Source organism: Oncorhynchus gorbuscha, linkage group LG24 (genome assembly GCF_021184085.1).
Source record: "Oncorhynchus gorbuscha isolate QuinsamMale2020 ecotype Even-year linkage group LG24, OgorEven_v1.0, whole genome shotgun sequence".
In the NCBI taxonomy this organism is placed as follows: domain Eukaryota; kingdom Metazoa; phylum Chordata; class Actinopteri; order Salmoniformes; family Salmonidae; genus Oncorhynchus; species Oncorhynchus gorbuscha.
The window spans coordinates 38,574,938-38,602,910 of record NC_060196.1 but is presented as its reverse complement, the minus strand read 5'-3'; the positions used below and the strand labels follow the sequence as shown (position 1 = coordinate 38,602,910).

The window sequence follows — 27,973 nt, the reverse complement described above, 5'->3', positions numbered from 1 at the left end:
ATACTTCGGTTGTACAGCAGAGCTGTGCTTAATATGAGCAGCTACTGAAATAAATATAAGAACACTTATTTCACTTCATGCACCAAGTGCTGCTTGAGGAACTGCTCGAAAAGTGGAATTCCGCAAAAACTGTACGGCATGGGCTCGCCAACCTTGTTCCTCCACCTACCCAGAGCTTCATTTGGGAAACCAAGTGAAATCTGTGAGGGAAATCTATAGTAACATGTATTCACAACAAAACATATTTCACTAAACTGTTGTTAGTCTGTCTGCGCGCTCAAGAACTGAATAAAGGAAAGGTAAGGTGTCAGCCTATTAATTATGAAAATACCTAAAATGCCCAATTACTAGGCTATTCAAAATCATATATAAATTCACTGTCAGTGTAAGCTAACTGTAAGCCGCCCTGCACAATCAATGAACCAACAGCAACACTTACACTTGTGGATATACATTTTGGAGCATAATATCATTCTATTTTTATTTAACCAGGTAGGCCGGTTGAGAACAAGTTCTCATTTACAACTGCGACCTGGCCAAGATAAAGCAAAGCAGTGCGACAAAAACAACAACACAGAGTTACACATAAACAAACGTACAATAACACAATAGAAAAATATATGTACAGTGTGTGCAAATGTAGAAGAGTAGGGAGGTAAGGCAATAAATAAGCAATAGAGGCAAAATAATTACAATTTAGCATTAACACTGGAGTGATAGACGTGAAGATGATGATGTGCAAGTAGAGATACTGGGGTGCAAAAGAGCAAGAGGATAAGTAACAATATGGGGGTGAGATAATTGGGTGTGCTATTTAGAGATTGGCTGTGTACAGGTACAATGATCGGTAAGCTCCTCTGACAGCTGATGCTTAAAGTTAGAGAAGGAGATATAAGACTTCAACTTCAGTGATTTTTGCAGATTTTTGCAGTTCGTTCCAATCATTGGCAGCAGAGAACTGGAAGGAAAGGCGGCCAAAGGGGGTGTTGGGGATGACCAGTGAAATATACCTTCTGGAGCACGTGCTACGGGTGGGTGTTGCTATGGTACCAGTGAGCTGAGATTAAGCGGGGCTTTACCTAGCAGAGACTTATAGATGACCTGGAGCCAGTGGGTTTGGTGACGAATATGTAGTGAGGGCCAGCCAACGAGAGCATACAGGTCGCAGTGGTGGGTAGTATATGGGGATTTGGTTGTGCAGCATGATGGTATGTTAGGCAGCATGAGTGAAGGAAGATTTGTTGCGAAATAGTAAGCCGATTCTAGATTTGATTTTGTATTGGAGATGCTTAATGTGAGTCTGGAAGGAGAGTTTACAGTCTAAGCACACACCTAGGTATTTGTAGTTGTCAACATATTCTAAGTCAGAACCATCCAGAGAAGTGATGCTAGTCGGGCGGGAGGGTGCGGGCAGCAATCGGTTGAAGAGCATGCACTTAGTTTTACTAGCATTTAAAGCAGTTGGAGGCCACAGAAGGATTGTTTTATGGCATTGAAGCTCGTTTGGAGGTTTGTTAGCACAGTGTCGAAAGAAGGGCCAGATGTATACAGAATGGCGTCGTCTGCGTAGAGGTGGATCAGAGAATCACCTGCAGCAAGAGCGACATCATTGATATTTATAGAGAAAAGAGTCGGACCAAGAATTGAACCCTGTGGCACCCCCATAGAGACTTCCAGAGGTCCGGACAACAAGCCCTCCAACAGGCCCTCCGTAATCCAGTCCATCCAGTATGCATAATCATTCAGTCCACACTCAAAGGTGATTACACACATTTGTTAACATTTTGAGTATAGGCTAATCTTGTTTTAGGCTTGGATAGTTTAAGGCTTTGATTGAGCCTAATTCAGTATGCTAGCTAGGTTTTGAAACAGGAGGGAAATAGAACTGTTAAGTTATGCCTACTGTAGGTAAGTATGCTATCTGGTTTACTATTTGGTATTACATGTAGCTGTTAGTATGCTATCTGTTGTACTGTTGATTAGTGCCTAAGTTAGTATGATAGATGTTGTACTGTTAATTTGAGCGTACGTTAGTATGCTAGCTAGGTTTTGAAACAACAGGGGGTTGGTGCCACCTTAATTGGAGAGGACGGGCTCATAGTAATGGCTGGAACGGAATAAATGGAATGGTATCAGACGGATCAAACACATAATTTCCATGGGATCAAATACATAAACAACATGTTTTCCATGTGTTTGATACCATTCCGGTCACTCCATTCCAGCAATTATTATGAGCTGTTCTCCCCTCAGCAGCCTGCTGTGTTTGAATCAGGAAAACAGGAAAACAGGCCCAACATTTCCATTAGCTCAGAGTCTGTTTCCATCATCCCCACACCACCAGGTGGTCTCTCCGCATGTGATCTATCGCTGTGAGTTAGTCATACTTCACCAGGGGGGCCAAGCCTCGTTCCACACACACACACACACACACACACACACACACACACACACACACACACACACACACACACACACACACACACACACACACACACACACACACACACACACACACACACACACACACACACACACACACACACACACACACACACACACACACACACGTTTGTTTAACTATCTTGTGGGGATCAAAGAACTGATTCCCATTCAAAATCCTATTTTCCCTAAACCTTAACCGTAACCCTAACCTTAACTCCAAACCTTAAATCTAAACCTAACTTCTGAAACCTAATCCCAACCCTAATTCTAACACAAACCCTAATTGTTACCATAAACCAAACAAATCCTAAGCCTAAAATAGCCTTTTTCGTTGTGCAGACTGGTGAAACATCCCCACTTGTCCGTGGACTTCTTGTCCCCAAAGGATTGTAAAACCAAACACACACACACACACGCTCTGGGGCCCTTACCTTATTACGTGTACATATTTGCTGCAAACATACAATATGCATGTTTATTTAAAGCTTCCTGCCACCGTAGTGGGAAATGGTGTGTATGAGCTTCTCCACGCCTCAGAGAAACGTTCCATGTGCTTGCTCCACATGTTATAATGGGAGAGTTGTGTGTGTGTGTGTAGCGTAGGAAATGGGCCCTGCAAAGCATCCAGATTCTGCATAACGCATCTGCTGTGTTATTAAACTGCTGTGTTATTGTTTCCACTGTTTTGGGCACATACACACACCTTTCTCTGCCCCGGAGGCAGAACGGGTTTCGTTAACAAAATCCCTCCGTAGGATTGGCTGATTGGACATGGGTCACCGCTGATTGGGTCACAGTGCTGATTACACTTCCTGGTCTTCCTCAGGGGCCAGTAGTAGTAAAAACACAAACATTTTAATGTTCCTTTGTATCTTCCGATGGGTTAAATGTGGGATTGAAGTGGAGTGTGTGCTTGTGTGTCTTTAAAACGTTGAAGTGGGCTGCTTCAGTTATGTCTTTGTTCATCATCACAGACACTTTCTCTCTCTGGGATGAGAAATAAAGACTATATGAAATCAACTACTCTGTTGAGGGTTCTGCATGCTAAGTACCTATTGTGGGGGCTAATTGAGGCAGTAGCTAACAACCCACAGCGCACAGGCTAAGATCACTTGATAGATAATTATTCAAGCTGCTTTGTGAGAGTGTATTGATTTATACATTTTATGTGTAACAGTTGGTATCCATTTTCGGAATTTAAAAATGTATGTCATTCATTGTGGCCATTTACTGGCGTTAAAATAATACACATTATCAAGTGATATTTTTAAAAACTTTTTCTCCGTGAGAAAATTCAACCCCATTCGTGGTCGGTGTCTTTCATGAAAAGATCTTAGAGTATTTCTCTTCAAATATAACAACATATCAACACTGCATCTATAGCCTTAACCATTGGAGATTTGGTTTTTGTGGTACTGTGATTGCTTCAGCACATCTCTAACCCAAGAACTGTCCAAGGGTTTGAATTCCTCCAGAGACGCTAAAGAGACTCTTATTGAGACAACAGCTTGGTTTATCTACTGGACACTGCTGCAGATTCATAATATAGATCACAGACCCAGAGACCACCAGCACACCAATGACGTGGAAACACTGCAGCGATGGAGAGAGAGAGAGAGAGAGGATGAGAGGGAGGGAGAGAGAGAATGAGAGGGAGGGAGATGAAAGGATGAGAGGGAGGGAGAGAGAGAATGAGAGGGAGGGAGAGAGAGGATGTGAGGGAGGGAGAGAGAGGATGTGAGGGAGGGAGAGAGAGGATGAGAGGGAGGGAGAGAATGAGAGGGAGAGAGAGGGTGAGAGGGAGGGAGAGGATGAGAGGGAGGGAGAGAGAGAATGAGAGGGAGGGAGAGAGAGAATGAGAGGGAGGGAGAGAGAGAATGAAAGGGAGAGAGAGGGTGAGAGGGAGGGAGAGGATGAGAGGGAGGGAGAGGATGAGAGGGAGGGAGAGAGAGAATGAGAGGGAGGGAGAGAGAGAATGAGAGGGAGGGAGAGAGAGAATGAAAGGGAGAGAGAGGGTGAGAGGGAGGGAGAGGATGAGAGGGAGGGAGAGGATGAGAGGGAGGGAGAGAGAATGAGAGGGAGAGAGAGGATGAGAGGGAGGGTGAGAGAGGATAAGAGGGAGGGAGAGAGAGAATGAGAGGGAGGGAGAGAGAGGATGAGAGGGAGGGGGAGAGAGGATGAGAGGGAGGGAGAGAGAGAATGAGAGGGAGGGAGAGAGAGGGTGAGAGGAAGGGAGAGGATGAGAGGGAGGGAGAGAGAGAATGAGAGGGAGGGAGAGAATGAGAGGGAGGGAGAGAGAGAATGAGAGGGAGGGAGAGAGAGAATGAGAGGGAGAGAGAGGGTGAGAGGAGGGAGGGATGATGAGAGGGAGGGAGAGGATGAGAGGGAGGGAGAGAGAATGAGAGGGAGAGAGAGGATGAGAGGGAGGGAGAGAGAGAATGAGAGGGAGGGAGAGAGAAAATGAGAGGGAGAGAGAGGATGAGAGGGAGAGAGAGGATGAGAGGGACAGAGAGGATGAGAGGGAGAGAGAGAATGAGAGGGAGGGAGAGAGAGGATGAGAGGGAGGGAGAGAGAGAATGAGAGGGAGGGAGAGAGAGGATGAGAGGGAGGGAGGGAGAGGATGAGAGGGAGGGAGAGGATGAGAGGGAGAGAGGATGAGAGGGAGGGAGAGGATGAGAGGGAGGGAGAGAGAGAATGAGAGGGAGGGAGAGAGAGGATGAGAGGGAGGGAGAGAGAGAATGAGAGGGAGGGAGAGAGAGAATGAGAGGGAGAGAGAGGATGAGAGGGAGAGAGAGGGATGAGAGGGACGGAGAGGATGAGAGGGAGAGAGAGAATGAGAGGGAGGGAGAAAGAGGATGAGAGGGAGGGAGAGAGAGAATGAGAGGGAGGGAGAGAGAGAGAGAATGAGAGGGAGAGAGAGGATGAGAGGGAGAGAGAGGATGAGAGGGACGGAGAGGATGAGAGGGAGAGAGAGAATGAGAGGGAGGGAGAGAGAGAATGAGAGGGAGGGAGAGGATGAGAGGGAGGGAGAGAGAGAATGAATTCCTCCAGAGACGCTAAAGAGACTCTTATTGAGACAACAGCTTGGTTTATCTACTGGACACTGCTGCAGATTCATAATATAGATCACAGACCCAGAGACCACCAGCACACCAATGACGTGGAAACACTGCAGCGATGGAGAGAGAGAGAGAGAGAGGATGAGAGGGAGGGAGAGAGAGAATGAGAGGGAGGGAGATGAAAGGATGAGAGGGAGGGAGAGAGAGAATGAGAGGGAGGGAGAGAGAGGATGTGAGGGAGGGAGAGAGAGGATGTGAGGGAGGGAGAGAGAGGATGAGAGGGAGGGAGAGAATGAGAGGGAGAGAGAGGGTGAGAGGGAGGGAGAGGATGAGAGGGAGGGAGAGAGAGAATGAGAGGGAGGGAGAGAGAGAATGAGAGGGAGGGAGAGAGAGAATGAAAGGGAGAGAGAGGGTGAGAGGGAGGGAGAGGATGAGAGGGAGGGAGAGGATGAGAGGGAGGGAGAGAGAGAATGAGAGGGAGGGAGAGAGAGAATGAGAGGGAGGGAGAGAGAGAATGAAAGGGAGAGAGAGGGTGAGAGGGAGGGAGAGGATGAGAGGGAGGGAGAGGATGAGAGGGAGGGAGAGAGAATGAGAGGGAGAGAGAGGATGAGAGGGAGGGTGAGAGAGGATAAGAGGGAGGGAGAGAGAGAATGAGAGGGAGGGAGAGAGAGGATGAGAGGGAGGGGGAGAGAGGATGAGAGGGAGGGAGAGAGAGAATGAGAGGGAGGGAGAGAGAGGGTGAGAGGAAGGGAGAGGATGAGAGGGAGGGAGAGAGAGAATGAGAGGGAGGGAGAGAATGAGAGGGAGGGAGAGAGAGAATGAGAGGGAGGGAGAGAGAGAATGAGAGGGAGAGAGAGGGTGAGAGGGAGGGAGAGGATGAGAGGGAGGGAGAGGATGAGAGGGAGGGAGAGAGAATGAGAGGGAGAGAGAGGATGAGAGGGAGGGAGAGAGAGAATGAGAGGGAGGGAGAGAGAAAATGAGAGGGAGAGAGAGGATGAGAGGGAGAGAGAGGATGAGAGGGACAGAGAGGATGAGAGGGAGAGAGAGAATGAGAGGGAGGGAGAGAGAGGATGAGAGGGAGGGAGAGAGAGAATGAGAGGGAGGGAGAGAGAGGATGAGAGGGAGGGAGGGAGAGGATGAGAGGGAGGGAGAGGATGAGAGGGAGAGAGGATGAGAGGGAGGGAGAGGATGAGAGGGAGGGAGAGAGAGAATGAGAGGGAGGGAGAGAGAGGATGAGAGGGAGGGAGAGAGAGAATGAGAGGGAGGGAGAGAGAGAATGAGAGGGAGAGAGAGGATGAGAGGGAGAGAGAGGATGAGAGGGACGGAGAGGATGAGAGGGAGAGAGAGAATGAGAGGGAGGGAGAAAGAGGATGAGAGGGAGGGAGAGAGAGAATGAGAGGGAGGGAGAGAGAGAGAGAATGAGAGGGAGAGAGAGGATGAGAGGGAGAGAGAGGATGAGAGGGACGGAGAGGATGAGAGGGAGAGAGAGAATGAGAGGGAGGGAGAGAGAGAATGAGAGGGAGGGAGAGGATGAGAGGGAGGGAGAGAGAGAATGAGAGGGAGAGAGCAAATGAGAGGGAGATAGAGAGAGAGAGCAAGGGGAAGATAAAGCGAGAGAAGGGCGGGAGAGAGAGAAGGGCAGGAACGAGAAAAGGGGTGGGAGAGAGAAAAGGGCGAGAGAGAGAAGATAGGGAGGGATTCAAGAAGCAAGACTATAGTTGCGGAGTATAGGGGACATTACTGTCTCCTCCATACCCCTCTTCAGAGGCGTCATACCCATTAAAACTGAGGATTTCTGCATCAATTTATTTGGATTAAAATATACAAAATACTGTATAAAAAAATATAATAAAAAAATATAAATGCAACATGCAACAATTTGATTTTACTGAGTTACTGTTCATATAAGGAAATCATTCAATTGAAATAAGTTAATTAGGCCCTAATCTATGGATTTCACATTACTGGGCAGGGGCGCAGCCATGGGTGGGCCTGCGAGGGCATAGGCCCAGCCAATCAGACTTCTTTTTTTTCTCCACAAAGGGCTTTATTGCAGACAGAAATACTCCTCAGTTTCATCATCTGTCCGGGTGGCTGGTCTCAGACGATCCCACAGGTTACACCTCGCAGGCCCAGTTACACCTGGTCTGCAGTTGTAAGGCTGGTTGGACGTACTACCAAATTCTCTAAAACAACATTGGAGGCGGTTTATTGTAGAGAACATTAAATTATCTGGCAACAGCTCTGGTGGACATTCCTAAAGTCAGCATGCCAATTGCACGCTCCCTCAAAACTTGAGACATCTGTGGCTTTGATGTTGTGTGACAAAACTGTACATAGTGGCCTTTTATTGTCCCCAGCACAAGGGGATTTTCATCAGCAGGGACTGGGAAACTGGTCAGAATTGAAGGAATGATGGATGGTGCTAAATACAGAGAAATTCTTAAGGGAAACCTGTTTCAGTCTTCCAGAGATTTGAGACTGGGATGGAGGTTCACCTGCTAAAACAACACTTGAGTGGTTTAAGTGAAAACATTTAAATATCTTGGAATGGCCTAGTCAAAGCCCAGACCTCAATCCAATTGAGAAACAGTGGTATGACTTACACCAGCGGAAGGAGCTGGAGCAGTTTTGCCTTGAAGTATGGGCAAAAATCCCAGGGGCTAGATGTGTCAAGCTTATAGAGACATACCCCAAGAGAATTGCAGCTGTAATTGCTGCAAAAAGTGGCTCGACAAAGGGGGGTGAATAGTTATGCACGCTCAAGTATTCCGTTTTTTTTGTCTTATTTCTTGTTTGTTTCACAAGAACACATGTTTTGCATCTTTAAAGTGCTAAGCATGTTGTGTAAGTCAAATTTATACAATGATCCATTTTAATTCCAGGTTTTAAGAAAACAAAATAGGAAAAATGCCAAGGGGGGAATACTTTCGCAAGGCACTGTTCATCAAAAGTGATTTTTATACTCCCAAGTGATGATTTGAATGTACAATTGATATCAATTTGTTTGTAAATGTTATTAGAACATCACACATAGATGCAGTGTTTTTTTGTGCATATTTGTTGTGCATTTTGTTGTAGAGAATTCCAGCTAATGTTAGCTAGTAACTTACTGTGTCTTGGTGGGGCGGGGGGGTTCGTATATTTTGTACATTGCGTGACTGCAGAGTTGAATGGTGAGGTGTGCATTGCATGACGTGCAATTTTGTGCTGTTTTTATCAGGTACATTGTGAAAATATTATATTGTAATTGCTGTAATATTTTGGTAACTACTGTACATTACACAACGAACAAGCACCAAAGCAGTGGGTGTGAGTGCAGGGTTGGATGATGAGCAGTGCATTGCATGACGTGCAATTTTGTGTTGTTTTTATCAGAATAAATCTCCATGACTGGTGCTACAAGTGGGAGTTTGTGTTGATGATTGATTTTACACAATGCAAGAAAAGTACTGTTACACAGACACCTTAAGCTGTGTGTGTGTGTGTGTGTGTGTGTGTGTGTGTGTGTGTGTGTGTGTGTGTGTGTGTGTGTGTGTGTGTGTGTGTGTGTGTGTGTGTGTGTGTGTGTGTGTGTGTGTGTGTGTGTGTGTGTGTGTGTGTGTGTGTGTGTGTCGTGCTGCAGAAGTCACTGCAGCCCTTGTTCAACATGCACTCCACTCACTACGCACTCCACTCACTACTCAACAAAGTGGTGGTGAGGGGCTAGCGAGGATCTTTGTCTAGAACATTCCTCTCAGTGTTCAAACGAAACGCGACACTGATCTCTCAGCAGCGCGGGGCGACATTACCCGGGCTTTCTCCCCCATCTGTCCCCCATCCTCCCCTTCTCTTCCCTGCCCCTCCGTAGCAGCAGACTGAAGACAGGACGTTCCATGCACTTCACCGGCTTTGATGATCACTGACTTCAGAGTACAAAAACTACCTAGAGGTAGCAGAATGGCTCTCTGCATTTAAATGGCACATTACCAGAGTGCTATTACTCCCTGTTTGAACATAACAGAACTCCTTGCCTCATTTGTATCCCCGTGTTCCACGGCTAGGTCATCTTTGAAGTATAGGTGTAGTAAATGTTTGTCCTAAATGTCACCCTATTCCCTATGTAGTGCACTCCTTTTGATCAGAGCCCGATGAGTAGTGCACATCAAAGGGAATCAGTTGCCATTTGGGATGCAACCTCAGACAAGCAGGTTCAGATGTTTTTTTCATTGCCGAGTACTCTAAAGGCATCTCCAGCCTTGCTTTGTGTTGTTGTGGGACGTTTAATGAGTAAATGTACCAATCCTAATAGGGTCTTAAGTTCCTCTAATAACAGGATTTAATGAGCAGTATTAGGATGTTAAGGAACATTTAATGTTTTTTTTCTGCTTGACAATTTATTTTTGTTTAGTGCCCACACTGGTTGTAGAGGATTTTTAAAAATTAGGCTATTACTTGTTATTTCCATGTTTTCCCCTTGTATAGCATGTAGTGCCCAAAACTGCTGTCAAAATATTATGTGGTAAACAATTATAATAATGTGTAATCAATTACATCCAACCTGTTTGAGTAGAATACTTCCCTTTTTGTTTTCAGAGGAAGTGGAAGAGTTTTACTGGTCAGTTTGATCAGAATCTTCTGAGAGGGTTGGAGGAGGAGAGGATTTTTCACATAAGACAGAGTTTTACTTGGTGCTTATCAGTCTCTGGGGAGAGTCGAGGGTGGGCGAAGACATTTACCTTGTGTCTGTGGTCTCTGTATATCTGGACTGCTTCAGTAAGTCCTAATTAAACTAGGACCAGAGCATGAACTGAAGAGGGGAAGAATTGGTAATGAAAAAGATAAAAAGAGAGGGAGGAGAGGACAACACAGAAGGGACGTGTCAAAGAGACTCGGGACCTAGACACTTTTGGAGATTGGAGACGGAGTGAGAGATACACATGGCTGGGGAGTTGAGACCTCTTTCTGTTAGAAAGTGAAGAGAAGTGGTCAAGTGGAACTCAAAAGAAGACTAAATTATAAACCGTCTAAAGCACGTTGAATGATAAACACTGGAAACAAATAACTGAAATGGTCAGTGTTCACCAGGGGAAAGAGAAGATTACAAAATAAATGGTAATTAAAGGTTATTTAGGATTTTTCTTATTGAATTTAGTATCTTTATTTAGGGATTGTCTAAATGTAGCTGGGCATTCTGCATAATTAGGTCTTGTCAACTGTGAGCATGAATGAAATAAATCAAATCAAAATAACAAAGCCAGTACCCCCAAACTTTCACCTCTCCCGGTCTCTCTAGGATAATCTGGAATTGGACCTGAACCATGAAAATTCTCAATTGTTCCTTATTTGACAAGTTCCGAAAAATTCAGTTTCATGCCCAATGAACACAACTCAGAAATGGAACCGAACCAGGCCATTTCTCCCATTTCAAAAGGGGAACAAAGGATCTGTTCTGGTCAATCATTTACCTGTCTCCTCCTGCAATACTACAGATGGCACAGCATAGGATGATTGGCTTATGTGGAGGACACAACAGGAGCTGATTGGCTTATTGTCCTGCTGAGCTCAGTGATTACCACTGGAGACGGACTCTGATTCTGTATTGTGTCTGAAGAACAGAACACTCTCTCGCCATTCTTTGGAACCAGATCATTCAATATGCAGGTTGACAGATGGAAGAATGTGTTGTAATATACTGCTTCAGTCTGCTTTGGATCAAGTTGAAACATGACTGAAAACGGACTCTAAGAAAATGAACCACCTTGTTTCTTCTTCGCTGCTGCGGCATTTACAGCCTTAGCAGGAGGACCAACCGAAGGAGTCAACAGAGAGTCTTTCATAGTCTCTCTTTTCCCCCTGGTCGTGATCAAATCCTAGCATTGTGTAACTAGTTACACTAAGATAATTGAGGGACCAGGTCCTCTATAATTAACCTTACTGTAATTATTTTAATGAGTGTCTTATGAAGGGAAGCTATTGTGAGATGGTGTGGTACTGTCATTAAGGGGGAAGTAACAGCATTCTTTCAAGGCTCTCACACATCGTACTGAATGTGGATTTAGCGTTCATCTGCCGATCATTCAGTGTGTTGTATTTTAGGGAGCACCTGGTGTAGACGTCTGACTTCTGACATTTATTCACACAATTCTACATGTAAAATCAGTGCGCATTCGGTGCGTACTCTCGGCCTGAAAACTACATTATTAGCCCAGATTTTTTGTGTGTTATTACATACAGCCGGGAAGAACTTTTGGATAGCAGAGCCGCGGTAACTCACCAGCATTATCAGCATTACGACCAGGAATATGACTTTCCTGAATCGGATCCTTTGTTGGTACCCTACATGGCAATTGAACTGATTCCAGAGGCTGATCCAAAACTCCGCCGGCAGAGGAGAGGTATTTGGAGTGGACTTCTAGTCTAAATCAGGAGGCACGCACACCACCCACCGCTTCCGAGTATATTACTCGCTAATGTTCAGTCTCTGGATAATAAAGTTCACAAGCTCAGGGCGAGGATTTCCTTCAGGAGAGACATCAGGACTGTGACATACTCTGTTTCACGGAAACATGGCTCTATCAGGATATTCTGTCTGAGTCCGTACAGCCAGTTGGGTTCTCAGTTCATCTCGCTGACAGGAATAAATATCTCTCGGGAAGAAGAGCGGGGTGTATGTTTCATGATTAACTACTCATGGTGTGATTGGGATAACATACAGGAACTCCAGTCCTTATGTTCACACGACCTAGAATACCTCACAGTCAAATGCCGACTATATTACCTCCCAAGAGAATTCTCTTTGGTTATAGTCACAGCCGTGTATATTCCCCCTCAAGCCAAAACCACGACGGCCCTCGAAGAACTTCACTGTAATTTATGCAAACTGGAAACCACATATCGTGAGGCCATGTTTATTGTAACTAGGGATTTTAACAAAGCAAATTTGAGGAAAGCGCTTCCCGAAGTTCTATCAACACATTGACTGTAGTACTCACGCTGTTAAAACACTCAACCACTGTTACTCCAACTTCCGGGATGCCTAAATAAGGCCCTCCCTTGCCCTCCCTTCGGCAAATCTGATCACGACTCCATTTTTCTCCTCCCTTCCTATAGGCAGAAACTCAAACAGGAAGTACCTGTGGAGTCGCAATTCAATGGCTAAGACACAAGATATATGTGGCAGGGTCTACAGACATTCGCAGACTACAAAGGGAAAACCAGCCATGTCATGTACACCGACGTCTTGCTTCCGGACAAGCTAAACACGTTTGCCCGTTTTGAGGATAACACAGTGCCACTGACACGGCCCACTACTAAGAACTGTGGGCTCTCCTTCTCCGTGGCCACCGTGAGTAAGACATTTAAGCGTCTTAACCTTCGCAAGGCTGCTGGCCCAGACGGCATTCTTGGCCGTGTCCTCATAGGATGCGCAGACCAGCTAGCTGGAGAGTTTATGGACATATTCAATCTATCCCTATCCCAGTCAGCTGTCCCCACATGCTTCAAGATGTCCAATAATGTTCCTGTACCCAAAAATGAAGGAAAATGAACTAAATGACTATTGCCCCGTAGCACTCACTTCTGTCATCATTAAGTACTTTGAGATACTAGTCAAAGATCATATCACCTCTATCTTACCCGACACCCTAGACCTACTTCAATTTGCTTACTGCCTCAATAGATCCACAGACGATGCAAATGCCATCGCTCTGCACACTGCCCTATCAAATTTGGATGAGGAATACCTATGTAAAAATGCTGTTCATTGACTAAAGTTTAGCATTCAACTCCTTAGTACCCTCCAAGCTCATCACTAAGCTCGAGCCCTAGGTCTGAACCCCGCCCTGTGCAACTGGGTCCTGGACTTCCTGACCGGCCACGCCCAGAAGGTGAAGGTAGGAAATAACACCTCGACTTCGCTGATCCTCACACAGGGGCCCCACAAGGGTGCTTGCTCAGCCCCCTCCTCCCTGTTCACCCATGACTGTGTGCTCACGCACGCCTCCAACTCAATCATGAAGTTTGCAGACGACACAACAGTAGTAGGCCGGAATACCAACAATGACGAGACAGCTTACAGGGAGGAGGTTGGGGACCTGGGAGTGGGGTGCCAGGAAAATAACCTCTCACCCACGTCAACAAAACAAAGGAGCTGATTGTGAACTTCAGGAAACAGCAGAGGGAGCACCCCCCTATCCACATCAACGGGAACGCAGTGGAGAAGGGGGAAAGCTTTAAGTTCCTTGTCATACACATCACTGACAAATAGAAATGATCCACCCACACAGTCATTGTGGTGAAGAAGGCGCAACAGCATCTCTTCAACCTCAGGAGGCTGAAGAAATTTGGCTTGGCACCTAAAACCCTCACACACTTTTACAGATGCACAAATGAGAGCAGCCAGTCGGCCTGTATCACTGCCTGGTATGGCAACTGCACCGCCCTCAACCGTAGGGCACTCCAGAGGGTGGTGCGGTCTGCCCAACGCATCACCGGGGGCAAACTACCTACTCTCCAGGACACCTACTGCACCTGATGTCACAGGAAGACCAAAAAGATTATCAAGGACAATTACCACCCGAGCCACTGCGTGTTCACCCCGCTGTCATCCAGAAGCGAGGCCAGTACAGATGCATCAAAGCTGGGACCGAGAGACTGTAAAACAGCTTCTATCTCAAGGCCATCAGACTGTTAAATAGCCATCAGTAGCACATTAGAGGCTGCTGCTCTATATACATAAACTTGAAATCACTGGTCACTTTAAAAATAATGTTTACATGTCATTACTCATCTTGCATTACTCATCTTATATGTTTCTACTGTACTCTATTCTATTCTACTGTATCTTAGTCTATGCCGCTCTGACATTGTTCGCCCAAATATTTATATGTTCCATCCCTTTACTTTGGATTTGTGTGTATTGTTGTGAAATTGTTAGATATTACTTGTTAGATGTTACTACACTGTTGGAGCTAGAAACACAAGCATTGTGCTACACCTGTAGTAACATCTACTAAACACTTGTATGTGACTAATACAATACAAGCCCTCAGTAGTATAGTAGACCTTATTCTGACTACATAACAGGGAAGGTCCATTTCCATTTTCTACTGACATAAACAGATGTTTGATTGACACAGCCACATGGAGTAGGGAGAGGAGGCATGTTTAAGATAGAGCTGTTGTCATAGAAACTGCAATTAGAGTACTGGACATTTTGAGTATGAGTGAGTGCACTCCATGCATCTGCTCATCCCCGCAAATTAAGCATGTTTATGCGTGTGTGTGTGTGGCAGGTAGCGCAGCTGTTAAGAGTGTTGGGCCAACCAAAAGGTCACTGGTTTGCAATCCGCGAGCTGACTAGGTGAAAAGTATGTCACTGTGCCAGTGAGCAAGATACTTAAACATAATTGCTCCTATAAGTCACTCTGGATAAGAGCATCTGCTAAATGACTCAAATGTAAACGTGTGTGTGCTCCAAATGGTGACACTGTCTCTTCGCTTCTTTAGCATCATCCTCCTGCTGATGTGATGGAACTCCTGAGTAATTATGCTAAACAACGACAGAGTACATGCAAGCACGCACACACACCCAGTCATAAAACTGAACAATGACTGGGTCAATCATTATGGCAGCCTGTTTAAGCCCCCTCTAGAAAAGGCGTTTAGATTTACATATATATATATTTTAGCTTTGTGTCATGCCCTTTATGAACATCTAGTTGAGATTTTAATACCTGCTGTTACCCACACAGTGCCTTGCCTTGGACTCAAGGGCACACATAGGTCCCAGTAGACTAGCCTGCCTATCGCTACGGTCATGCTGCTCTGCAGTATTAGCTACTCCCACTTTATCAACACTACTTCGAGTCAGAGGAACTTGGAGCTGATCTTTTGGACACCGACATGCGCGCGCGCGCGCACACACACACACACACACACACACACACACACACACACACACACACACACACACACACACACACACACACACACACACACACACACACACACACACACACACACACACACACACACACACAGTTTTTGTTTTTCTATCCTTGTGGGGACCTAAAATTATTCAATTTTCAAATATTCTATTATCCATTCAAAATCCTATTTTCCCTCACCCTTAACCCTAACCTTAACCCGTAACCTTAACCCAAACCCTGAACTTAACTCCTTCCCTAACCCTAAACATAACCACTATCCCTTTACCCTAACCCTAAACCAAACCACTAACCCCTTTAACCTAACCCTAATTCTAACCCTAAACCAAACCACTAACCCCTTACCCTAATTCTAACCCTAAACCAAACCACTTACCCTAAACCTAATTCTAACCCTAAACCAAATCACTAACCCCTTACCCTAAACCTAATTCTAACCCTAACCCAAACCACTAACCCCTTACCCTAACCCTAATTCTAACCCTAAACCAAACCACTAACCCCTTACCCTAAACCTAATTCTAACCCTTACCCTAAACCAAACCACTAACCCCTTACCCTAACCCTAATTCTAACCCTAAACCAAACCACTAACCCCTTATCCTAACCCTAATTCTAACACTAAACCAAACCACTAACCCCTCACCCTAACCCTAATTCTAACCCTAAACCAAGCCACTAACCCCTTACCCTAACCCTAATTCTAACCCCAACTCAAGTAATAGCCTTTTTCCTCATAGGGATGTGGGAAATGTCCCCACAAGGGAGAATTTTCCTTGTTTTAGTATCCTTATGGGGACTTTTGTTTTTATTAGGTCCCACAAGGAGAAAATAACAAACCCACGCACACACACGCAGACACACACATACTATTATACATTTGTCAGATCATCTCTCTACTTACTTTCTTTTCTTGTGGGGCTGTATTCGTTGTTTCTGATTAGTTTTGGCTGAGTGTCAAGGCCGTGTTATTATCTATATGGACAGCCAGCGCAAGGGTTATGGTGACAATATCCTAACTATATCCTGGATTAAGGAACAGTAGATAGAATGTCAATCGCTATGGGATCTCTGTGTCGCATCAGTGTTCTACAGAGTCAGCATACACTGGTCTGAGCTTTAAGGACATAGAATGAGGGGAGGATTAACTTTTCTCTTTCCTTCATTCCCACCACCTCCTTTCCTCCTTCCATGCCAAGTGCAGACTACCCCCCCCCCCCCCCCCCTCTGTCACAGTAATTGATATATAGGTGCCGGGGCTATGGTACTAGGCGGAGATCATTTGCATATAATGTCCTGGTAACGGATGTAATAATGAATGCCCTGGGCCCTGTGAGGTTTACAAGGAGGAGGATGAGCGTCTATAAGACTGATGATCCTTTCAATAATGCACAATAAGCAATACTGTCCTGCCAGATCAAATGAGTCTGACGTACAGCTGAAGGCTGGAGCTAACGGTGGTCAATTGAGGAGACTAGAGTATTCCTATCTAGCCTATTGTTCCTGTCCATGGCTCTACTCTGTATGTATGTGCCCAAGGCCCCAGTCACTCCTCTTTAGTCCCTGGTCTAACTACCTCATCACTCCAGTTCTTATACCCCAGCCTGACAAGCACAGCCTCTTACCTCCAGCTCTCGTCACAGGTCCGGCCCACATAGAGAGAATATGCTGCCTTTCGTCGGCCCTACTCCTGTCATGTATTGTCATATATTGTCATGTCTTGTCCCTGTGCTTTCTCTTCTATTCATTTCCCCCTGCTGGTCTTATTAGGTTTCTTTCCCTCTCTCTATCCCTCTCTCTCTCTATCGTTCCGTTCCTGCTCCCAGCTGTTCCTCATTCTCCTAACGACCTCGTTTACTCTTTCACACCTGTCCCCTATTCTGCCCTCTGATTAGGTCTCTATTTCTCTCTCGGTTTCTGCTTCTGTCCTTGTCGGATTCTTGTTTGCTGTTTGCTGTGTTCTTGTTCCGTCCTGTCGTGTTTTGCCTTATCTTCAGATGCTGCGTGTGAGCAGGTGTCTCTGTCAGCTACGGCCCGCGCCTACCCGAAGGGACCTGCAGTCTGTTGCCGCTTATCCTGCATTCCCCTCTACAACTAGAGGATTTCTGTTATCCCCGTTTGGACATTTCCTGTAAAGGATTGAGGATTATGTTATTGCTGTTTGGACTTAAATAAACTCAGTTTCTGTTAAGTCGCTTTTGGGTCCTCACTCACCTGCATAACAACTCCAATCCCTCCTTACTCCCAGCCCCCACCTTTAGTAACCTAACCTGTAAAATAACAAGAACACCCTAGTCTCTCAACTCAATACCTGATAGGTCTCTTAGTCCAGGCCCTGTGGTCCAACCCAAGCCCCAGTCCCTGCCTGAAGTTTACACTCGAACCGCCATAGACCAACAGCCATTGACGTTTGATTTTGTAAATAAAAAACATTTCCTCACCAAAAAGCAATGTCCTGCTTCTTTCCCGACTTTTCCTAAATGCTTTGTATTTTACACTGCTCATTTGTCCGAATTTTGAAATCACAAAAACAGTATTTAGAGCCTATTTACCTGTTTTTTTCACCCTATTCCCAATTTAACCCGCCAAGACAAGGTGCTGTAGGACGTTGTCACCCAGCCAGGTGCTAATGCGTCTCTCTCTCCTCACTGAATGAATGACAAATGGATGAATGGGCGATAATTGTGCACATTACTTCACACTTGAATTGAAATTAGGCCCAACTGAATGATAAGATCTGGTGAAGAGGTTGATTTAATTTAGATAGACAGTAGTGTATTGATGAGATTGTCTCATGCCTATTTATCAGCTTTGGTGCTCATGTTTATAGCAAATCATTTGGCCGTGTGCCTTGCAGGTTGATACCATTTTCTGTTATGTTTTACTTTGTGAAAACAAGCTGTTAAGGGACTGTTTTATTTACTACTGTATAGCTGTATTACTAATCAAATGTATTGTAAGTGAAAACGAAAACATGCTAGGTGTTGCAGTAGGCCTTTAGAATAATGCCGAACATATCCTTGACTCTATACAAACGATGCAAGTCAGCCTGCGCCGGCTCATCGAAACTACACCTAAACCAAAATGAATTTCACACATCATTTTTTATTTTATTTATTTCACCTTTATTCAACCAGGTAGGCTAGTTGAGAACAAGTTCTCATTTGCAACTGCGACCTGGCCAAGATAAAGCATAGCAGTGTGAACAGACAACACAGAGTTACACATGGAATAAACAATTAACAAGTCAATAACACAGTAGAAAAAATGGGCAGTCTATATACAATGTGTGCAAAAGGCATGAGGAGGTAGGCGAATAATACAATTTTGCAGATTAACACTGGAGTGATAAATGATCAGATGGTCATGTACAGGTAGAGATATTGGTGTGCAAAAGAGCAGAAAAGTAAATAAATAAAAACTGTGGGGATGAGGTAGGTGAAAATGGGTGGGCTATTTACCAATAGATTATGTACAGCTGCAGCGATCGGTTAGCTGCTCAGATAGCTGATGTTTGAAGTTGGTGAGGGAGATAAAAGTCTCCAACTTCAGCGATTTTTGCAATTCGTTCCAGTCACAGGCAGCAGAGAACTGGAACGAAAGGCGGCCAAATGAGGTGTTGGCTTTAGGGATGATCAGTGAGATACACCTGCTGGAGCGCGTGCTACGGATGGGTGTTGCCATCGTGACCAGTGAACTGAGATAAGGCGGAGCGTTACCTAGCATGGCCTTGTAGATGACCTGGAGCCAGTGGGTCTGGCGACGAATATGTAGCGAGGGCCAGCCGACTAGAGCATACAAGTCGCAGTGGTGGGTAGTATCAGGTGCTTTAGTGACAAAACGGATGGCACTGTGATAAACTGCATCCAGTTTGCTGAGTAGAGTGTTGGAAGCGATTTTGTAGATGACATCGCCAAAGTCGAGGATCGGTAGGATAGTCAGTTTTACTAGGGTAAGCTTGGCAGTGTGAGTGAAGGAGGCTTTGTTGCGGAATAGAAAGCCGACTCTTGATTTGATTTTCGATTGGAGATGTTTGATATGGGTCTGGAAGGAGAGTTTGCAGTCTAGCCAGACACCTAGGTACTTATAGGTGTCCACATATTCAAGGTCGGAACCATCCAGTGTGGTGATGCAAGTCGGGCATGCGGGTGCAGGCAGCGATCGGTTGAAAAGCATCCATTTGGTTTTACTAGCGTTTAAGAGCAGTTGGAGGCCATGGAAGGAGTGTTGTATGGCATTGAAGCTCGTTTGGAGGTTAGATAGCACAGTGTCCAATGACGGGCCGAACGTATATAGAATGGTGTCGTCTGCGTAGAGGTGGATCAGGGAATCGCCCGCAGCAAGACCAACATCATTGATATATACAGAGAAAAGAGTCGGCCCGAGAATTGAACCCTGTGGCACCCCCATAGAGACTGCCAGAGGACCGGACAGCATGCCGTCCGATTTGACACACTGAACTCTGTCTGCAAAGTAATTGGTGAACCAGGCAAGGCAGTCATCCGAAAAACCGAGGCTACTGAGTCTGCCGATAAGAATCTGGTGATTGACAGAGTCGAAAGTCTTGGCAAGGTCGATGAAGATGGCTGCACAGTACTGTATTTTATAGATGGCGGTTATGATGTCGTTTAGTACCTTGAGTGTGGCTGAGGTGCACCCGTGACCGGCTCGGAAACCAGATTGCATAGCGGAGAAGGTACGGTGGGATTCGAGATGGTCAGTGACCTGTTTGTTGACTTGGCTTTCGAAGACCTTAGATAGGCAGGGCAGAATGGATATAGGTCTGTAACAGTTTGGGTCCAGGGTGTCTCCCCCTTTGAAGAGGGGGATGACTGCAGCAGCTTTCCAATCCTTGGGGATCTCAGACGATATGAAAGAGAGGTTGAACAGGCTGGTAATAGGGGTTGCGACAATGGCGGCGGATAGTTTCAGAAATAGAGGGTCCAGATTGTCAAGCCCAGCTGATATATACGGGTCCAGGTTTTGCAGCTCTTTCAGAACATCTGTTATCTGGATTTGGGTAAAGGAGAACCTGGAGAGGCTTGGGCGTGGAGCTGCGGGGGGGCCGGAGCTGTTGGCCGAGGTAGGAGTGGCCAGGCGGAAGGCATGGCCAGCCGTTGAGAAATGCTTGTTGAAGTTTTCGATAATCATGGATTTGTCGGTGGTGACCGTGTTCCCTAGCCTCAGTGCAGTGGGCAGCTGGGAGGAGGTGCTCTTGTTCTCCGTGGACTTAGCCTATTGATAGTAGTTTGATTAGACACAGTTGTCAATTTGTACTTGAAGAGATGGGCGCATCTTGTAATTTACAGATGCAGGGAAAGGAGCGTCACTTTATAAAATCCTCACATTCAGGTAAAACGTTCTATATAAACTATATACAGTGCCTTGCGAAAGTATTCGGCCCCCTTGAACTTTGCGACCTTTTGCCACATTTCAGGCTTCAAACATAAAGATATAAAACTGTATTTTTTTGTGAAGAATCAACAACAAGTGGGACACAATCATGAAGTGGAACGACATTTATTGGATATTTCAAACTTTTTTAACAAATCAAAAATGGAAAAATTGGGCGTGCAAAATTATTCAGCCCCCTTAAGTTAATACTTTGTAGCGCCACCTTTTGCTGCGATTACAGCTGTAAGTCACTTGGGGTATGTCTCTATCAGTTTTGCACATCAAGAGACTGAATTTTTTTTCCCATTCCTCCTTGCAAAACAGCTCGAGCTCAGTGAGGTTGGATGGAGAGCATTTGTGAACAGCTGTTTTCAGTTCTTTCCACAGATTCTCGATTGGATTCAGGTCTGGACTTTGACTTGGCCATTCTAACACCTGGATATGTTTATTTTTGAACCATTCCATATGTTTTGGATCATTGTCTTGTTGGAAGACAAATCTCCGTCCCAGTCTCAGGTCTTTTTCAGACTCCATCAGGTTTTCTTCCAGAATGGTCCTGTATTTGGCTCCATTCATCTTCCCATCAATTTTAACCATCTTCCCTGTCCCTGCTGAAGAAAAGCAGGCCCAAACCATGATGCTGCCACCACCATGTTTGACAGTGGGGATGGCGTGTTCAGGGTGATGAGCTGTGTTGCTTTTACGCCAAACATAACGTTTTGCATTGTTGCCAAAAAGTTCAATTTTGGTTTCATCTGACCAGAGCACCTTCTTCCACATGTTTGGTGTGTCTCCCAGGTGGCTTGTGGCAAACTTTAAACAACACTTTTTATGGATATCTTTAAGAAATTGCTTTCTTCTTGCCACTCTTCCATAAAGGCCAAATTTGTGCAATATACGACTGATTGTTGTCCTATGGACAGAGTCTCCCACCTCAACTGTAGATCTCTGCAGTTCATCCAGAGTGATCATGGGCCTCTTGGCTGCATCTCTGATCAGTCTTCTCCTTGTATGAGCTGAAAGTTTAGAGGGACGGCCAGGTCTTGGTTGATTTGCAGTGGTCTGATACTCCTTCCATTTCAATATTATCACTTTCACAGTGCTCCTTGGGATGTTTAAAGCTTGGGAAATCTTTTTGTATCCAAATCCGGCCTTAAACTTATTCACAACAGTATCTCGGACCTGCCTGGTGTATTCCTTGTTCTTCATGATGCTCTTTGCGCTTTTAACGGACCTCTGAGACTATCACAGTGCAGGTGCATTTATACGGACTTGATTACACACAGGTGGATTGTATTTATCATCATTAGTCATTTAGGTCAACATTGGATCATTCAGAGATCCTCACTGAACTTCTGGAGAGAGTTTGCTGCACTGAAAGTAAAGGGGCTGAATAATTTTGCACGCCCAATTTTTCAGTTTTTGATTGTTAAAAAAGTTTGAAATATCCAATAAATATCGTTCCACTTCATGATTGTGTCCCACTTGTTGTTGATTCTTAACAAAAAAAATACAGTTTTATATCTTTATGTTTGAAGCCTGAAATGTGGCAAAAGGTCGCAAAGTTCAAGGGGGGCGAATACTTTCGCAAGGCACTGTTTCCGCAAATATTTCTTCATGCAATTCATGCTTTCCTATTATTTCTGCACTATTTATCAAGCGTTGGTGCTTATGTTTGCACACCTTGCAGATTGATATATATCTGATGCGTATGCTAAATGGGACGCCCCCCAACTTTCTCAACATTCTTGAGCGGGTATGAATAGACTGAAATGCAAGGGCAGTTCTAGTTCTAGAGGTTAATGCTGAGTCCTGTTACTGCCCACTGTGTTATACCTGCTCTCTGTAATATCGTATTTCAGTCCCACATTGAACCTTTAGATGTCTCATTATTATATTATTCAATTAGTGTCTTTCTACTGGTGCAGAGTTACTAAGCAACAGACTTTTCTTGGAAAATCAAACTTAAAATCTCTTGATATGAAGAGATCTTGGACTTGTTAAAGTTGTTAAACGCTGACGGCTTGGTCATAACTGAATCCTGGGGAGACGGGAGATTAATATAGAACACCCTAATAGTCTTTCAATGTTTTATTTTTTAAATCCGTGTTTAAGATTCTTAATGCATTTGTATGCATGTCACAATACCTCTGAAGGAATTAATCGTGTTCTTCAATTACAGAAATATTCCAAGTCAACAGACAGGTTTATAGATCAGAGCTTCCATTGAAGCAGCTCTGTTTTGAAACCATTTAATTTGGGAGTGAAAGAGCGGGCCATATACCCTTTATGATTCTCCACAGCTAGACGTAATAATATAATTGCTTTTTTCAATTCCAAGTCAATAAAGACTTTTCAGTTGAGCTGAGTTGATATATTTCTCTGTAGTTTAAATGCAGTCACGCAGGCACAAACGCACACGCACACAGACACACACACGCTATAACAGAATAGCACCCTGGTTTTAACAAGGTAATTGTCTAAAATGATGACACTAACTGAACATATAATTTGACACTATACATATACCCGTTGATTGAAAAGGACAGGTTACTTTGTGCCCACTTGTTTTACAGAGAACATTGAGTTAACATAAAAAAGTTTGAAACAAGTTCAAGATTAATGAAAGATATTGTAGGGTCATTTGACCATCTTCTATTTTGGTTTGAAAAGACAGTTAAAGCATGGTCATCTATGAATATATGCATCTATTATAATACAGTGCATTCAGAAAGCATTCAGTCCCCTTGACTTTTTCCACGTTTTTTTTAACATTACAGCCTTATTCTAAAATGGATGAAATAACCCCCCCCCCTCATCAATCTACACATAATACCCCATAATGACAAAGCAAAACAGGTTTTTAGTACATTTTTGCAAATGTATAAAAAATAAACAACTTAAATATGACATTTACATAAGTATTCAGACTCTTTACTCCGTACTTTGTTGAAGCACTTTTGGCAGCGATTTACAGCCTCGAGTCTTCTTCGGTATGACGCTACAAGCTTGGCACACCTGTATTTGGGGAGTTTCTCCCATTCTTCTCTGCAGATCCTCTCAAGCTCTGTTAAGTTGGATGGGGAGCATTGCTGCACAGCTATTTTCAGGTCTCTCCAGAGATGTTCGATCGGGTTCAAGTCCGGGCCCTGGCTCGGCAACTTAAGGACATTCAGAGACTTGTCCCGAAGCCACTTCTGCATTGTCTTGGCTGTGTGCTTAGGTTCATTGTCCTGTTGGAAGGTGAACCTTTGCCACAGTCTGAGGTCCTGAGCGCTCTGGATCTAGTTTTCATCAGGGATCTCTATGTACTTATCTCCATTCATCCTTCCCTCAATCCTGACTAGTCACCCAGTCCCTGCCGCTGAAAAACCTCCACACAGTATGATGCTGCCACCACCATGAGTTCAATCTTGGTTTCATCAGACCAGAGAATCTTGTTTCTCATGGTCTGAGAGTCCTTTAGGTGCCTTTTGGCAAACTCCAAGTGGGCTGTCATGTGTCTTTTACTGAGGAATGGCTTCCGTCTGGCTACTCTACCATAAAGGACTGATTGATGGAGTGTTTTTCCCATCTCCACAATGGAACTCTGGAGCTCTGTCAGATTGACCACCTCCCTGACCAAGACCCTTCTCCCTCGATTGCTCAGTTTTTCCCGACAGCCAGCTCTAGGAAGAGTCTCGGTGGTTCCAAACTTCTTCCATTTAAGAATGATAGAGGTCACTGTGTTCTTGGGGAACTTCAATGCTGCATCGTTGTTTTTGCTACCTTTCCCAAAAATCTTTGCCTCGGCACAATCCTGTCTCGGAGCTCTATGGACAATTCCTTCCACCTCATGGCTTGGTTTTTGCTCTGAAATGCACTGTCAACTGTGGGACCTTATATAGACAGGTGTGTCCCTTTCCAAATCATGTCCAATCAATTGAATTTACAACAGGTGGACTCCAATCAAGTTGTAGAAACCTCTCAAGGATGATCAATGGGAACAGGATGCACCTGAGTGCAATTTAAGTCTCATAGCAAAGGGTCTGAATACTTATGTAAATAAGGTATTTCCATTTTTATATATATTTGTCAACTTTTCTAAAAACCTATTTTCACTTTGTCATTATGGGCTATTGTGTGTAGATTGATTATGAAAAAATGTAATATAATCCCTTTTAAAATGACGCTGTAACGTAACAAAATGTGGAAAAATTTGAGGGGTCTGAATACTTTCTCTGTATACAGTTTAGGTCTAGGATTTTCCAGGAACCTCACGATACGATATTATCATGATACTTAGGTGTTGATATGAAATGAATTGTGATTCTCACACTTCTGTGTGTATTGCGATGCGATACTGTGATTTTATTGCGATTTGATGTTCCAAACATATTACTCATCATATGTCTGCTGCAGATGGACAAGAGAGAGCCACGAGAAAACTAGTTTTGATCAGTCTTGGAAATTGAAGTGCTGAAAAAAAAATTGCCTCACTATTTAAAAAGAAGATGAGGAACAAGACGTTTTGGTGCAGAAACAGACAACTGTCATTAAAATATTAGTGCGACAGTCAAAAACAACATGGCGATATGTTGTCAAAAATCATATCATATCAAAAATCATATCCCGATATCTGCCCCCCCCCCCATCACTAATACAGCATATATACAGTATATTGACATGCTTTTGAAAAACAGCTGCAGGAAACACATCCAAACTTAGTGTAACAATACTAAACTACTGAACATTCTTATCCATCCGGCCACGATGATGGTTAGGTAAACAAACATTCACTTAGGAAATAGTATTCCATTCCAACTATTGTTCTGCTTTCAGTTCATATCTAAAGTGCTGACAGAGAAGAGCCAGAGGTAAAAAAAAAAAGTCAGCACATTCTATTCCTGAACACATTTTATAGGTCGGGACAGATCATATTCATGTTGCTTCTCAGAAAAGTTAGTATGACAGTCTTTTAACGTCCTTATATTTTAAACCACACTCCTTCGACTTCATGACACAGTCAGGATTTGTTTAGAATGCATTAGTATTTTTCCTCTCTCTTCTCCTGCTTTGAGGCTGTGTGTGTGTGTGTGTGTCTGCCCAACGGTTGTTGTTGTCTGCTGTGTGGTGGCTGTCATTCCCCCCAGGAGCAGATAAAGAGCAGATGTATGAATACAGGGATGACACCGTGTGTGTGTGACATGGAGGGTTGACACAGGGAGGGTTATCGGCCGCGGAGCAGGCAGCCTCCAGTTCAACACTCCTCACTGTTGGGTTCACCTGTACCTATAATTGTCTTCTTCTGACTCTGATGCCCTGACGCCCACTGACTGACGAAGAGCTGTCAAAAGCTCTGCTGTAGGTTCTCTCTCTCTCTCTCTGTCTCTCTCTCTCTCTCTCTCTCTCTCTCTCTCTCTCTCTCTCTCTCTCTCTCTCTCTCTCTCTCTCTCTCTCTCTCTCTCTCTCTCTCTCTTTCTCTCAATATCTCTCTCTCTCTCTCTCTCTCTCTCTCTCTCTCTCTCTCTCTCTCTCTCTCTCTCTCTCTCTCTCTCTCTCTCTCTCTCTCTCTCTCTCTCTCTCTCTCTCTCTCTCTCTCTCTCTCTCTGTTTCATTCTCATCCACTGCAGAAATTGGATGTTAGCTGGATTAACTGAATGAAATGTTATTGTTAAAGCTGGTTGATGTTTGAAGACCTGACAAATACTGTAGATACGAGGGGGGGGGGGGGGGTGGGGGGGATCAACAGAGTTAAGGAGGGATGGACGGTGGGGAAACATGATGTCAAAGGAACAACCTTTGTGTTGAAGACTCAGATGACAACAAGGAAATGCAGAGTCTGTCTGTCTGTCTTTTCTCCGAGGAGTTATGTTTTTCTCTCTGCTGAACACCTTTTCTGAAATATTTACTCTATAGAGAAATAGTCTTACAGTTTTCTTATTTTATTATTAGAAATAATGCTTACAGTTTACTGTTTTACTCACTCATGCTTACAGTTGACTCTTTTCCTCTGTCTCATGCTTACAGTTTACTGTTTTACTCACTCATGCTTACAGTTGACTCTTTTCCTCTGTCTCATGCTTACAGTTTACTGTTTTACTCACTCATGCTTACAGTTGACTCTTTTTTCCTCCGTCACATGCTTACAGTTGACTATTTTCCTCCGTCTCATGCTTACAGTTGACTGTTTTACTCACTCATGCTTACAGTTGACTCTTTTCCTCCGTCTCATGTTTACAGTTTACTGTTTTACTCACTCATGCTTACAGTTGACTCTTTTCCTCCGTCTCATGTTTACAGTTTACTGTTTTACTCACTCATGCTTACAGTTGACTCTTTTCCTCCGTCTCATGTTTACAGTTTACTGTTTTACTCACTCATGCTTACAGTTGACTCTTTTCCTCCGTCTCATGTTTACAGTTTACTGTTTTACTCACTCATGCTTACAGTTGACTCTTTTCCTCCGTCTCATGTTTACAGTTTACTGTTTTACTCACTCATGCTTACAGTTGACTCTTTTCCTCCGTCTCATGCTTACAGTTGACTGTTTTACTCACTCATGCTTACAGTTGACTCTTTTCCTCCGTCTCATGTTTACAGTTTACTGTTTTACTCACTCATGCTTACAGTTGACTCTTTTCCTCCGTCTCATGTTTACAGTTTACTGTTTTACTCACTCATGCTTACAGTTGACTCTTTTCCTCCGTCTCATGTTTACAGTTTACTGTTTTACTCACTCATGCTTACAGTTGACTCTTTTCCTCCGTCTCATGTTTACAGTTTACTGTTTTACTCACTCATGCTTACAGTTGACTCTTTTCCTCCGTCTCATGCTTACAGTTGACTGTTTTACTCACTCATGCTTACAGTTGACTCTTTTCCTCCGTCTCATGCTTACAGTTGACTGTTTTACTCACTCATGCTTACAGTTGACTCTTTTCCTCCGTCTCATGCTTACAGTTGACTGTTTTACTCTCTCATGCTTACAGTTGACTCTTTTCCTCCGTCTCATGCTTACAGTTGACTGTTTTACTCACTCATGCTTACAGTTGACTGTTTTACTCACTCATGCTTACAGTTGACTGTTTTACTCACTCATGCTTACAGTTGACTGTTTTACTCACTCATGCTTACAGTTGACTGTTTTACTCACTCATGCTTACA

At 44.3% G+C, this 27,973-nt stretch overlaps 1 protein-coding gene across 1 annotated transcript in view; it reads left to right on the top strand.

Annotated features, from left to right (window-relative positions):
• The window catches only part of LOC124012674 (receptor-type tyrosine-protein phosphatase U-like), a 259,461-nt gene that overhangs the window by 100,705 nt on the left and 130,783 nt on the right, over nt 1–27,973 (top strand).